The sequence below is a fragment of the Myotis davidii genome, unplaced genomic scaffold (assembly GCF_000327345.1).
Source record: "Myotis davidii unplaced genomic scaffold, ASM32734v1 scaffold363, whole genome shotgun sequence".
NCBI lineage: Eukaryota > Metazoa > Chordata > Mammalia > Chiroptera > Vespertilionidae > Myotis > Myotis davidii.
In genome coordinates, this window is record NW_006294069.1 from 1,137,096 (window position 1) to 1,149,990 (window position 12,895).

The 12,895-nt window shown below is 42.5% G+C and overlaps 2 pseudogenes; both read left to right on the forward strand.

Annotated features, from left to right (window-relative positions):
• The first annotated feature begins 219 nt into the window (after positions 1-219).
• LOC102775448 lies at positions 220-767 on the forward strand (annotated as a pseudogene).
• A 3,440-nt stretch (positions 768-4,207) lies between these two features.
• LOC102768937 overlaps positions 4,208-12,895 on the forward strand; it is a 42,958-nt pseudogene continuing 34,270 nt past the window's right edge.

Consider the following 12,895-nt stretch of genomic DNA (forward strand, 5'->3'; position numbering starts at 1 on the left):
CACCGCCATCTTGTTGGCAGTTAACTGTCAATCTTAGTTGGCAGTTAATTTGCATATAGCCCTGATTAGCCAATGAAAAGGATAGCGTCGTACGCCAATTACCATTTTTCTCTTTTATTAGTGTAGATACCATTCAACAAAGAAAAATCAACCAAAAAAATGAGTTCGTGTGTCACCTCTGACACACATGTCATAGGTTCGCCATCACTGCTCTATACCATGGCTTGTACAAAGCAGACTGCCTGCAAATCTACCGGTGGTGTTAAAGCACCAAGGAAGAAACTGGCTACCAAAGCCACTCAAAAGAGTGCGCCCTCTACTGGAGGGGTGAAGAAACCTCATCAGGCCTTAGGGTGGCACTTCGTGAAATTAGACATTATCAGAAGTTCACTGAACTTCTGATTCGCAAACTTCCCTTCCTGCGTCTGGTGCGAGAAATTGCTCAGGACTTCAAAACAGATCTGCGCTTCCAAAGTGCAGCTATTGGTGCTTTGCAGGAGGCAAGTGAGGCCCATCTGGTTGGCCTTTTTGAAGATACCAACCTGGGTGCTATCCATGCCAAACGTGTAACAATTACGCCAAAACACATCCAGCTAGCACGCCGCATACGTGGAGAACGTGCTTAAGAATCCACTATGGTGGAAAACATTTCATCCTTTAAAAAAAAATTCTCTTTTTCCTGTTATTGGTAGTTCTGAACGTTAGGTGTTTTTTCCCATGGGGTCAAAATGTACCTAAGTATATGATTGCAAGTTGAAAGTAGGGGGCAGAAATCGGGTATTGGCAGTTTTTCCGTTTTCATTTGTGTGTGAATTTTTTTAATATAAATGCAGGGACATAAAGCATTAATGACAGCCAAATGTTTCAGTGAACAAGTTTCAGCAGTTCAACTTTATAAGAATATAAATAAACCTGTAAGTTTTTCTGGGTAATGCCAGCATTTAGATTTTTTTAAAACAAGTAAATTTCTTATTGATGGCAGCTAAATGGTGCTCGTAGCATATTTATCACACAGTAGATTCCATCCATTCACTATACTTTTCTAACTTAGTTGCCCTACATGCAAGTACATGTTTTTAATGTTGTCTGTCTTCTGTGCTGTTCCTATAAGTTTGCTATTAAAATACATTAAACTAAAAACAAACAAACAAAAAAACCACACCACATGGCAAACAAGAAAAGCCTGGTCTTGAGCTTTTAACCACCATATTATTCTAAATCCAAAAAAAGGGCATGTGACCAAAAGAGCAACAAAAGACAGAAATTGAATATTGGGGGAAATACGATAAAAAAAAGTGATGATTATTTTTTTTAAAGCAGAAATACTACATCTTTTGAAGAACTTAATATATGACTGAGAAGGGTAAGGAAGAGCTATGCTTAGCCAATAAGAATCTAAGTGTACAGTTAACAGAGATTTTCATAAAATGTTTATTTCTGACCCTTATATTCAATTTTGCTACTGGATAAAGAGATGAGAAGGTAAATAATAGCATATATTATTGGTACCAGTATTATGCTAAAGAATGAGATGTACCATATAAACCTTTGAAGAAAATTTGGTAGTCTATCAAACAGAATAGTCCAGATTGTAGGCAATATCATGCCAAAGGCTTATATTCCAGCCAGTATAACACCATCAGGTTTTGTTTTTTTTTAAATATACTTGTATTGATTTCAGAGAGGAAGAGAGAGGGAGAGAGAGATAGAAGCATCAATGATGAGAGAGAATCATTGATCGGCTTCCTCCTGCATGCCACACTGGGGATCAAGCCTGTAACCCAGGGCACAGATCAAACTGTAACCTCCTGCTTCATAGGTCAACACTCAACCACTGAGCCACGCCAGCCAGGCACCCTCAGGTTTTTAGAAACATCGTATCAATCTTCATGTGTGAGCTAATTAAGTGTCCAGTTCACTGTCTTCTATGAGCTCAAATTCATTTCAAATTTATGAAAATAGGGTACATGGTATTTTATCTAGTCAGCAACCTATTTCTCTTAGGGGAATTAGATATATCTTAGAAAAATCTGTAGACCAAAATTTTTTGGAGGTTTTCTTTCTCAATTAATTTCCTGTGAATGTAAGTAACAGAAAAATTAAATTATTTAAACAAGAAAAATTTATTATATCAGATAATGGACAAGAGATGGGGTGGTTACTAAGTTGGTTAATTTAGCAGCAAATGATGTTATCAAGGATGTAGAATTTTTTCCCTATTTTTCTTCTCTGCCATCCACAAGCTTTTGTCCTCAGGCTTGCTTCCTCATGGTTGCAAGATGCTGCTGTATTTCCAAGGCATCATATTTATAGTAGTTCCCCCTTATCTGCAGGAGGTATGTTACAAGACTCCGATGCATGAAACTGAAGATAGTACTATTTTCTCCTACACATATATACCTATGATAAAATTTAATTTATAAACTAGTCACAGTATGAGATTAATGACAGTCCTATATAATAAAAGGCTAACATGCAAATTGGCCGAATGGTGGAATGACCGGTGGCTATGACGTGCACTGACCACCAGGGGGCAGAAGCTCAATGCACGAGCTGCACCCTGGTAATCAGTGTGCTCCCACAGGGGGAGCACCACTCAGCCAAAAGTCGGGCTCATGGCTGGTGAGCGCAGGGGCGTGGCCAGAGCCTCTCCCACCTCTGCAGCAGCACTAAGGATGTCCAACTGACAGGAGCAGGCCTAAGCTGTCAGTTGGACAACCTCTGAGGGCTTCCAGACTGCAAGAGGGCACAGGCCTGGCTGAGGGACCGCCCCCAACCCCCACCCCCAAGTGCACTAATTTTGTGCACTGGGCCTCTAGTAACTAATAATAAAATAGAGCTCAGACTGGCTTACTTCACTTAGCATAATACCCTCCAGGTCCGTCCATGGTGTCATGAAGGGTAAGATTTCTTTCCTTTTTTATAGCTGAGGAGTATTCTGTCATGTAAATGGAACACAGCTTTCTTATCCACTCAGCTACTGGACACCCGGGCTGCTTCCAGATCTTGGCTCCTGTAAATAATGCTGCAATGCACATAGGGGCGCATATATTCTTTCAAATTAGTGTTTCGGGTTTCTTCAGGTACTTTTCCAGAAGTGGATTCGCTGGGTCGTGAGGCAGCTCCATTTGGTAATTTTTGCGGTAACTCCACACTGCCTTCCGCATTGGCTGCACCACCTCCAGATCACCCATACTGTTGCAAAAGAAAGGACATTCTGACCTGGCTGGGAGTTGTATGCCCCCAGGACCTGGGAGTCAACCTTGGACCTGGGAATCAACTTTGGAATATGATCCATTCTCATTCAAGACTGCCTATTATCATGGAAAGATTAACAACTTTGTTGTCCAAACAATGGAATCCCACCCTGCATGGCCTACTTTCCCATTCCTGTAATCCCTACTTCCCCATGTAATCCTTGACATACCCTATGTAAGCAGCTGGTTGTGGGGGGCTGTGGAGCATACTTTGTGGATGACCTGCTGCTCTCCCATACTTCCAGCAGTTCTGGAATAAATGCTCATATATGATTCAAAAATCCTATCTAATAAAGAGGGAATATTCTAATTAACCCTCACACTGTCACAAAGATGGCGGTGTCCACAGCCAATAAGGAGGGAATATGCTAATTGACTGCCACGCCCTTAAAGATGGTGGCACCCACAACCACAAGATGGCCAGCAGGGGAGGGCAGTTAGGAGTGACCAGGCCAGCAGGGGAGGGCAGATGGGGGCAATCAGGCCAGCAGAAGAGGGCAGTTGGGGTGACCAGGCCGGCAGGGGAGGGAAGTTAGGGGTGACCAGGTCAGTTAGGGGCAATCAAGCTGTTAGGGGAGCAGTTCAGTGTCAATCAGGTTGGCAGAGGAGTAGTTAGGGGCAATTGGAAGTGCACGGGCCGCTAGTAATAATTATAATAATAAAATAGAACAATTATAACAATATACTGTAATAAAAGTTATGTGAATGTGGACTCTCTCTCACTGTGCCAAAATATCGTATTGCACTGTACTGACCCTTCTTGTGATGATGTGAAATGATGCAATGCCTACCTCATGAGATGAAGTGAGGTAAATGACATAGGCATTGTGACGTAGTGTTAGGGTATTATTGACTTTCTGACAATACTCAGAAGGAGGATCATCTGCTTCAGGTGATCTTGGATCATTAAGCCATGACTAAGTGATTAATGAACAGATAGCGTTTACAGCATGAATACGCTGGACAAAGGGACAATTCACATCCTGAGTGAGATGGAGCAGAATGGTATGTGCCCTGACCAGGGATTGAACCCATAACTTGGTGTATGGGCACTTTAACCAACTGAGCTACTAGCCAGGGCTATATTTCTTTTGATTTCTATCTATATATCTTATTTATTTATTTTACATGTTATCTTATTTATTCTCACAACATGCCTGTGATGTATGGAGGAGAAAGTTGAGGCACACAGAGATCAGATTTGCCCAAAGTCACAGACAGCAAACAAACTGGAATGGGGTCCCATGTTGCAGAAGACCAAAGAAATACCAAGCACGCTTCCTAGAGAAAGGGAGGGACCCTGTTTATTAACACTAGTGGACTCCGGGAATAATTTCCAAATCAGAGTGAAGAAACACGTAGAGGGCTTCACTTTTTATAACCTTCTGGGGTCTTTGTCTTGCAGATATGGTTCTGCCCCCTTCTGTGGGCTTACAGCAGGGGTCCTCAGACTTTTTAAACAAAGGGCCAGTTCACTGTCCCTCAGACCGTTGGAGGGCCAGTTTTTTTAAAAAAAACTATGAACAAATTCCTATGCACACTGCACATATCTTATTTTGAAGTAAAAAAACAAAACGGGAACAAATACAATATTTGTATTTGCATGTGGCCGTAGTTCGAGGACCCCTGGCTTACAGGAAGGGCCCCAGGTGTTGAGGTCCACAGGCCATATCCCATGATCTGTCCTGGGGCCAGCGATAATGACCTTCCTCCTCCCACCCCCTCCAGGGCAGTGAATTGTTCACAGTTTTTATGGCCTGACACGCCTTGCAAGACCAGTTTCCTCCTCACCAGAGCAGGCTCTCAGTTCACCCAGGCCCCCTGCAGTAAGTGCCAGTCACCAGGACATTCCCAGTGCTGTAGTCTACACACATTGTAGAGAACAGCCTTCCTGCACTGAGCTCCTTGCAGGGTGGCCTTACCCTTACCCTGCCCTCCCCACCCTACCCTGTAGGCCTGGGAATGGGGCTGGGGAGTAGGGGAAAGAGAAAGATGAGTAAAAAAAAAAAAAAAAAAAAGAACAGAACAGAAGAAAACTCAGAAGCTGAACAGATAGGCCCATGTCTGGTAGTGCGGGGGTTGAGAGACCTCCCCAAAAAAGGGCAGCTTACACACAGGTATTTTTTTTTTACACACACTTATACACATACCTAGATATAGTACATGTTAAGTATATGCTATTCACACCCTGCCCGGTGCCCTGAGAGCCAGGGGTGGTGCTGGTGGGCATGGGTGAGCAGATGGGAGTTTATTAAATATGCACTCCAAGGTCTATGTGCATATCTACACATACTACAGACACAGCCACTCACCCCTCAGGTACTGTACACAGGCTCAGCCAGGAATAGATAAAAGGGGTCCCTCTCTTGAGTGTCCCCTGCAAATGACTCTGAGTCCTACATTTTGCTGAAGGAAGAAGGGGCTGGAGAAAAGAAAAAGGTGGGAGCCTGGAGTATGATAACTGCAGCTTTTATCTCATTCTCCCCTCCCACTCCAGACTTAAGCCCTCATCTTCTCAGGGAGGTGTGTCACCTGCCTGACCCTGCCTAGGGCTGGCGGATCACAGGGTGAGGGCTTCTTCTGATGAAAGGAAGCTGTATAGGTGTGTGTGCACCTGTCTGTGTGAGCACTTGGCAGGGGAGGGAATGTGTGTCCATCTCTCCGTCCTCTAGGCTCTCAGACACAAAGTGGACTGAGAACCAGAAAGCTGCCAGCCAGGGGAGTGACCCCTGTGTGAGCTCTGAAGGGGAAAGAGAAACATAAAAATGAAAACTCTGAGGTCTGAGTGGGGAGGGGGTTAGCTGAGAAAAGAAGGAAGGACAAGGCAGGTGCCCAAGGCTGCCCTTAACAATCATTGTCTTGTAAATAAGCTAGTTCAAGTTCTCACTCCATGGGACAAGTGAAGGGTTTGAAGGCTGGGCTGAGGAGTTGCTGAAGTTCATCTACATAGTCCACAATCACCAGCAAGAGGGGAAAAAAAGTTTTGTTGACTTTTTTAGGGGTGAAGTCTTCATAAAACTGGGAGGGACCCCCAAAAAGCCAAATTGTGAGCTCTTGTATGCATCACTTTGAAAGTCAGTTCAGGGTCTCTAGATAGAAAACCATACTAAAGGTTGAGAAAATTTTGCTCCATTAGCATTTCATTTGGTGATTGATTTTTTCTCTCTTCTATTTCTTTACTTTTAAATCCTCACCCAAGGAGGTGGGGTGTGTGTGTGTGTGTGTGTGTGTGTGTGTGTGTTTTATTGATTTTTAGAGTGGGAACGGAGAAGGGAAAAGAGAGAGAAAAACATCAATATCAGAGAGAAGCATCCACTGGCTGCTTCTGCACATGCCCTGAGGATCAAACCCAAAACCTAGGTATGTGTTCTGATTAGGAACTGAACCGTGACCTCCTAGTTCATAGGTCAACCCTCAACCACTGAGCCACGCTGGTCGGGCCAACTTGTATTCTTATATACCAGCGATTTTCAACCAGCGTGCCAGAAGAGGCACACTGGTGTGCCTCAATAATTTTTAAAGCATGCAATGAATACCTGACTATTTAGTCGGGGGCACTGACCTGATTGTCAAATTACAAAATGACAACAGCAAACACAACAATAACGGGCCAGTGTGAATGAATCAAAATTATACTTTTTATTTTTTTTGGTCAGATTGGCAAAAAACATATTTTTTTGGTGTGCCACAGAATTTTAGTCATTAGTTTATGTGCGCCATGAGATGAAAAAGGTTGAAAAGTGCTGATGTGTAAAAAAAAAAGAATAAGTTTCAGTACAATCCACGATTTCAAGCATCCACTGGGGGTGTTGGAATGTATCACGTCCGTGAATAGGGGGGATATTGTATTTTCTTCAGGACCTCAGATGTGGTTTGCTGGCATCTGCAAGGTGTGTAGTTACCATGGTTACCACGAGGTATGTGAGGAAATGCTCTTGGCCTCCTGTGATTGGCTTCAAAATTATACTTTTTATTTTTTTTGGTCAGATTGGCAAAAAACATATTTTTTTGGTATGCCGCAGAATTTTAGTATTTAGTTTATGAGTGCCATGAGATAACAAAGGTTGAAAATCCTGCTATAGATGAGACGGTTTCCTTTTGGGGAGGGCCTCAGGGTGAACTTTGGAGGTGGTCAGCCTCCCTTGTTCACTCTTCAGAACTGCATGTTTTGGGGGTGCTTCTGGAGCCTGGGAGGCTGGGTGGTTGGGTACTGCTGACCAGGCTGTCCAACGAGTTGCTCAGGCCCAAATGGCACCTCGCTCTTATGCTCCTGGCTATCCAGGTAGGTGCTCTGGGCAGACTCAGTACTGCTCTGGACAGTGACTGAGATGAACAGTGTTGATGTGGTGTGTGAAGAGGACAGGAGTGGGGTCTTCTTACACGCCACTAGGCATGATGAATTAGGAAGCACGCGACTGCTGCTGAGACTACTGGTGCTGGGCAGTGGGGAGCGCTATCTCTCTATATTTTAAACCACGAGTTCACACTGATAAGTACAATTTTAATGTAACATTAAAAGGCCATTCTAAGTTTTCTCCCTTTCTGTACTTGTAACACCCACAGTGAAATATCCTCAATATTTACTTATTAAATCTGTTCTTCCATATTCTCCAAAGTGATTAATTGCTTATATCTGTGATGCCCCCTTCCCAGGTAAACACTCTCTTCACCCCACTCACAATCCAACAACCTGCACCCAGTTGACACTGCCCTTCATCCCTCTTCCCTGTGGACACCTACCTTGCTCAGCCCCACCTAATGGCTTTGGACTGAATTATTCAGGAAGAGAGGGAGTCAAAAGGACAGGAAGGCAAGGAAGAAGGCCGTCAGGCAGGCCCATATATTTACCTTTCAATAAAGCTTACAGCCAGGCTGGTGTAGCTCAGTGGTTGAGCATTAACCCATGAACCAGGAGGTTATGGTTGGATTCCCGGTCAGGGTATGTGCCCAGGTTTTGGGCTCAATCCCCAGTAGAGGGCATGCAGGAGGCAGCCAATCAATGATTCTCTCTCATCATTGATGTTTCTCTCTCCCTCTTCCTTCCTCTCTGAAATCAATAAAAATGTATTTTTTAAAAAAACTTTAGGTAAGAAAAGTTTAACCAAAAAGAGAACTGTAAGACTGAAAAATGTTGGATGATATTACAAGCCAGTGGATATTATAGTTTGGAGAAAGCAAACCCTCATGGTAATTTTTAAATAATAAGATAAATATAGTTTCATGTGTCAGGTTTTTTATTCTAAATATTTGTGTCCATAATTTTTAAATTAAAATAAATCACACTACTTAAACTAGAGCCTTGCTATTCAAGGTATGACCCACCAGCTACATAAGCCTTTTCTGGGACCTGAGAGAAATACAGGTTCAGGCCCCACCATAGACATACTGAATCAAAATCTGCATTTAACAAGATCCCCCAGGTGATTCATCCGCACTTTAAAGTTTGAAAAGCACCGAGTTCCAAATTTCAACATTTAGTAGCAAATCTATCTAGGTCTCACCTACAAAATGTAGGAAGTAAAAGCCCATCTTCTCTAGATAGCCACAGAAGTTGGAAATAAAAGTAAATACTACATCCATTTCACCTTAGATACTATTTTTTTAAAAGAGGTCAAAGAAGGTGGCTATTTTTTCAATGTTTTCTTTCTCTCTTCCTTCCTTCCTTCCTTCCTTCCTTCCTTCCTTCCTTCCTTCCTTCATTCCGTCCTTTCTTTCTTCCTTTCTTTCTTTCTTGCGAGTGAGGAAGGGAAAGGGAAAGATAGAGAAACATAGATCAGTTGCCTCCCGTATGCACTCGCACTCCAACCAGGAACCAAACCTGCAACCTGGGCATGTGCCCTGACTGGGAATCCAACCGACAATCTTTCGGTGCATAGGGCAATGTTCAACCAACTGAGCCACATTGTCCAGGGCCATATACTATTTTTATTCCTTCATTTCCTTCTTCCCCTCCCACCTACCTCTCCCCCCTCCCTTTCTTCCCTCATTTTTAAACATCTACTTTCACTAAATAGGTGGTAAACACCTTTAGAATAGTAATTATTCGCCCCGTAAGTTTACAGTTTAATAGCCAGATACCCAAAAGTCTGGCTAGTGATTTACTAACTCACTTCTGAGAGAAGTATATTTAAAAAGTACGTACAATGAAGTAAAACCCAGTTAGATTGCTGTACTTTAATAATTGACTTCAAATGAGAGAACTAAATTTTTGCCATTATTTTTCTTACTGCAAAATGTCAACTTTTCAGTCCTGAAATCACAGACCGTGGTTAGAATATCGGTCTGCAACTTGTTGGCTGTGTAAACTGGGGAAAGTCTCTTAAACTCGCTGCACTTCCATTTCAATTTTTGGAGTGCTTAAACTCATCAACTTTGAAATAAGAAGACCTAGCTTTGAATCTTGCTTCTTCCTCTTCTTAGCTATGTAGACTTGAGCAAACTCTTTAACTTTTGATCCTCAGTGAAATATAGGCCAAGTTTCCATGGGAAAATGCACGTTAAGTACTTAGCACGGTGCCTTGGCACGTAGTACGTGTTAAATAATCATTAACTCAATGTTCTTGTCTCAATTTTGAAATAAGGATAATTATATGCAGTACAGATTGCTGTGAAAGCTGAGATAACACAGGGTCTGAAGTATGTCTGGCACAAAGTAAGTGCTCAGTAAATATTAGCTATGATTGGCTCATCGGGTTGTTGTGAGGACCCAGTGGAATAAAATAGTGTAATACTCATGATCATTATTGTTCCCTCAAATTAGGAGCTAAGTCTCACCTCAGGTTTCAAAGAATGTTAGCTATACTGTAACCTGCAATTTTTAAGCCATTCTACATTATAATCAATTCCCTTACTTATTGCTTGTTTATATGCTAGGATGCTACAGAAAGCAACAGCTGAGCACTGCAACTTGGATCTGGCTTGGTAATGCTCCTCTGATCCCAAGATCCTACTCCTGAAATGGCCAGCGCCATCCTAGATGAGTGACTGGATGTGAATTACAAAGGGGAAAAGGAAAAGCAGGTGAAAAGAAATGTTGCGAAATCTTCAAGATAAACAACAGGGACTACATCTGCCTCAGAAATAACTTCTTTAAAGGCCATGCAAAGGATAAAAAGGAGGAACAGTGGAAATGGCAGCATCCAATTGCTCTGGTAACTGGAATTTTGCAAATAAATACTGCAGCATAGCTGGTTTCTCAAACAAACTGGCCTCTTCTTTCCGTTATTTGGTCCCTCTTCTGCTTCCTCGTCCTCATTTGTATACACCCATTCCTATCATACTTTGGAATGAAAGGAAAAGTACTCCTTTTTAAGCCATTTTATCTCCCCCCCCCAAAAAAAAATAAAATAAAATGAAATCTGGCAATGCATTGTTTGTTCTTACACTGAGGCAAGAAGTGTCCCTACTCTTTATCAGGAGCTCTGTCCCTTCATGAGAGTCATCAAACTGTGCTCCTGAGAAGTATGGTAAGCCAGGAACCTCTCTAAAATCCTGACAGTTAAAGCAATAAAGTTTTTGTGAGCCGCTAGATTTCCCTAAACTTTCCTCTCCCAGTGCGCATGAGGGAAATGCTGCTCTAAATCATAGGAAATATGGGCAAGATTTGAGTCATTTGTATTGTATTCAACTGACCCAGTTAGGACCCAGTGTCCCTGTCCAGCCTAACCTCTCACTGCTCTCCTGTGCTATAGCCAAACACGTCTCCTTGTTCCTGGCACACACACTTTTTTGCCTTGGCTCTTGCCATTCTCTCTGCCTGGAATGTCCCCTCCCCTTCTCTCCATATCCTCCTCCTACTTTATCGAACTCTTATGTCTTCTTAAACGTCTCAAATCAAATAGCACCCCTTCCACAAAGCCTTCTCTGATTTCCATAGCTAGTAAAGATTTTGCTTCTCTTTTTTGTGTTCTTTTTGGGTATATGGAGTTATCTGTGTGTATCCTTCATTCCTCCATATCCCTGAGGAAGAGATGAAGCCCTTTGTGTATTCTCCTTCATTCCCCATGGCATTCCAAACTGTAAGTGGCCCTTTTATTTACACGCATCCCTCCTCAACCAACCTTCTACTTATAAGCTTTTTTAAGGGCCATGTTTTGTACATACCCTGCACCTAGCTCATTGCTTGGCACATAGTTAGCGCTCAAGAAATACTGGTGGAAGCAATGAATAAAAGTAGATGCTTTGTTGGAAATGAATTAGATTAATTTGTATTATGAAACTTTAAATTAGTGGGAAAAGTATAGTATTGAGTAGTTACAAGTGCATGGAATTCATTCATTCATTATTCAGCAGTGAACCAGACAAATAAAAATCTTGACTTAAGCCCTCGCTGGTTTGCCTCAGTGGATAGAGCATTGGCCTGCGGACCAAAGGGTTTCGGGTTCAATTCCAGTCAAGGGCATGTTTTTAATATATATTTTTTATTGATTTCAGAGAGAAAGGGAGAGGGACAGAGAGAGGTAGAAACATCAATGATGAGAATCACTGATCAGCTGTCTCTTGCACACCCCCCACTGGGGATAGAGCCTGAAACCTGGGCATGTGCCCTGACCCAGAATCAAATCATAACCTCTTGGTTCAACCACTGAGCCACACCAGCTGGGCTGAAGTAGGCTTCTTTCTCTACCTCTCATAGATCTTTTTGATCTATTGTCTCTATTTTCTATGCAGATGAATTTCTGTGCATCCACCAAAGTTTAGCTTGCACATGGTTTTCATTTCCTGTGTCCTAGCCTTTACAGTACCTTTTGTTCAAGAACCCACCATTTACCAATTGCTTCATTCTCTCGGCCTCTCAATTCCAAATTGCTGGGAGAAGGCATCTCACTGGTCTCGTTTGCGTCAGGCTGCCCTCTTTTCTAGGGGGCATGGAAAGAATAAGTTCACTACAAAATGGAATATGAGTGAGAAGACAATAATTGACACATCTACTGGAAATGGCAGGGTTTTTGTTTTAAACCTGTGCTTATCACCAATATCCATTTCCAGAACTTTTTTATTTTTAATCCTCACCCAAGGACATGCTTAGAGAGAGGGAAGGAGGGAGAGAGAGAGAGACATTGATATAAGAGAGAAACATCAATTGGCTGCCTTCCTCACGCTCCCCAACCAGGGATCAAACCTGCAACTCAGGCATGTGTCCCGACCAGGAGTCAAACCAGCAACCTTTGATGCATGGGATGATGCTCAACCAACTGAGCCACTCCAGCGGGCTCCAGAACTTTTTCATCATCCAAAACTGAAACTCTGTACCCAGTAAATGATAATTCCTCTTTCTGCCTTTCCCATAGACCAGGGATCCTCAAACTTTTTAAACAGGGGGCCAGTTCACTGTCCCTCAGACCGCTGAAGGGCTGGACTATAGTTTTTAAAAAAACTATGAGCAAATTCCTATGCACACTGCACATATCTTATTTTGAAGTGAGAAAACAAAATGGGAACAAATACAATATTTGTATTTGCATGTGGCCCGTGGGCCGTAGTTTCAGGACCCCTGCCCTAGACCCTAGTAACCTTTATTATACTTTCTGTCTCTATGAAAGTATCTACTCTAGGTACCTAATATAAGTAGAATCATACAGTAACTGTTCTTTAGTGGCTGGTTAATTTTACTTAGCATAATGTCCTCAAGTTCATCC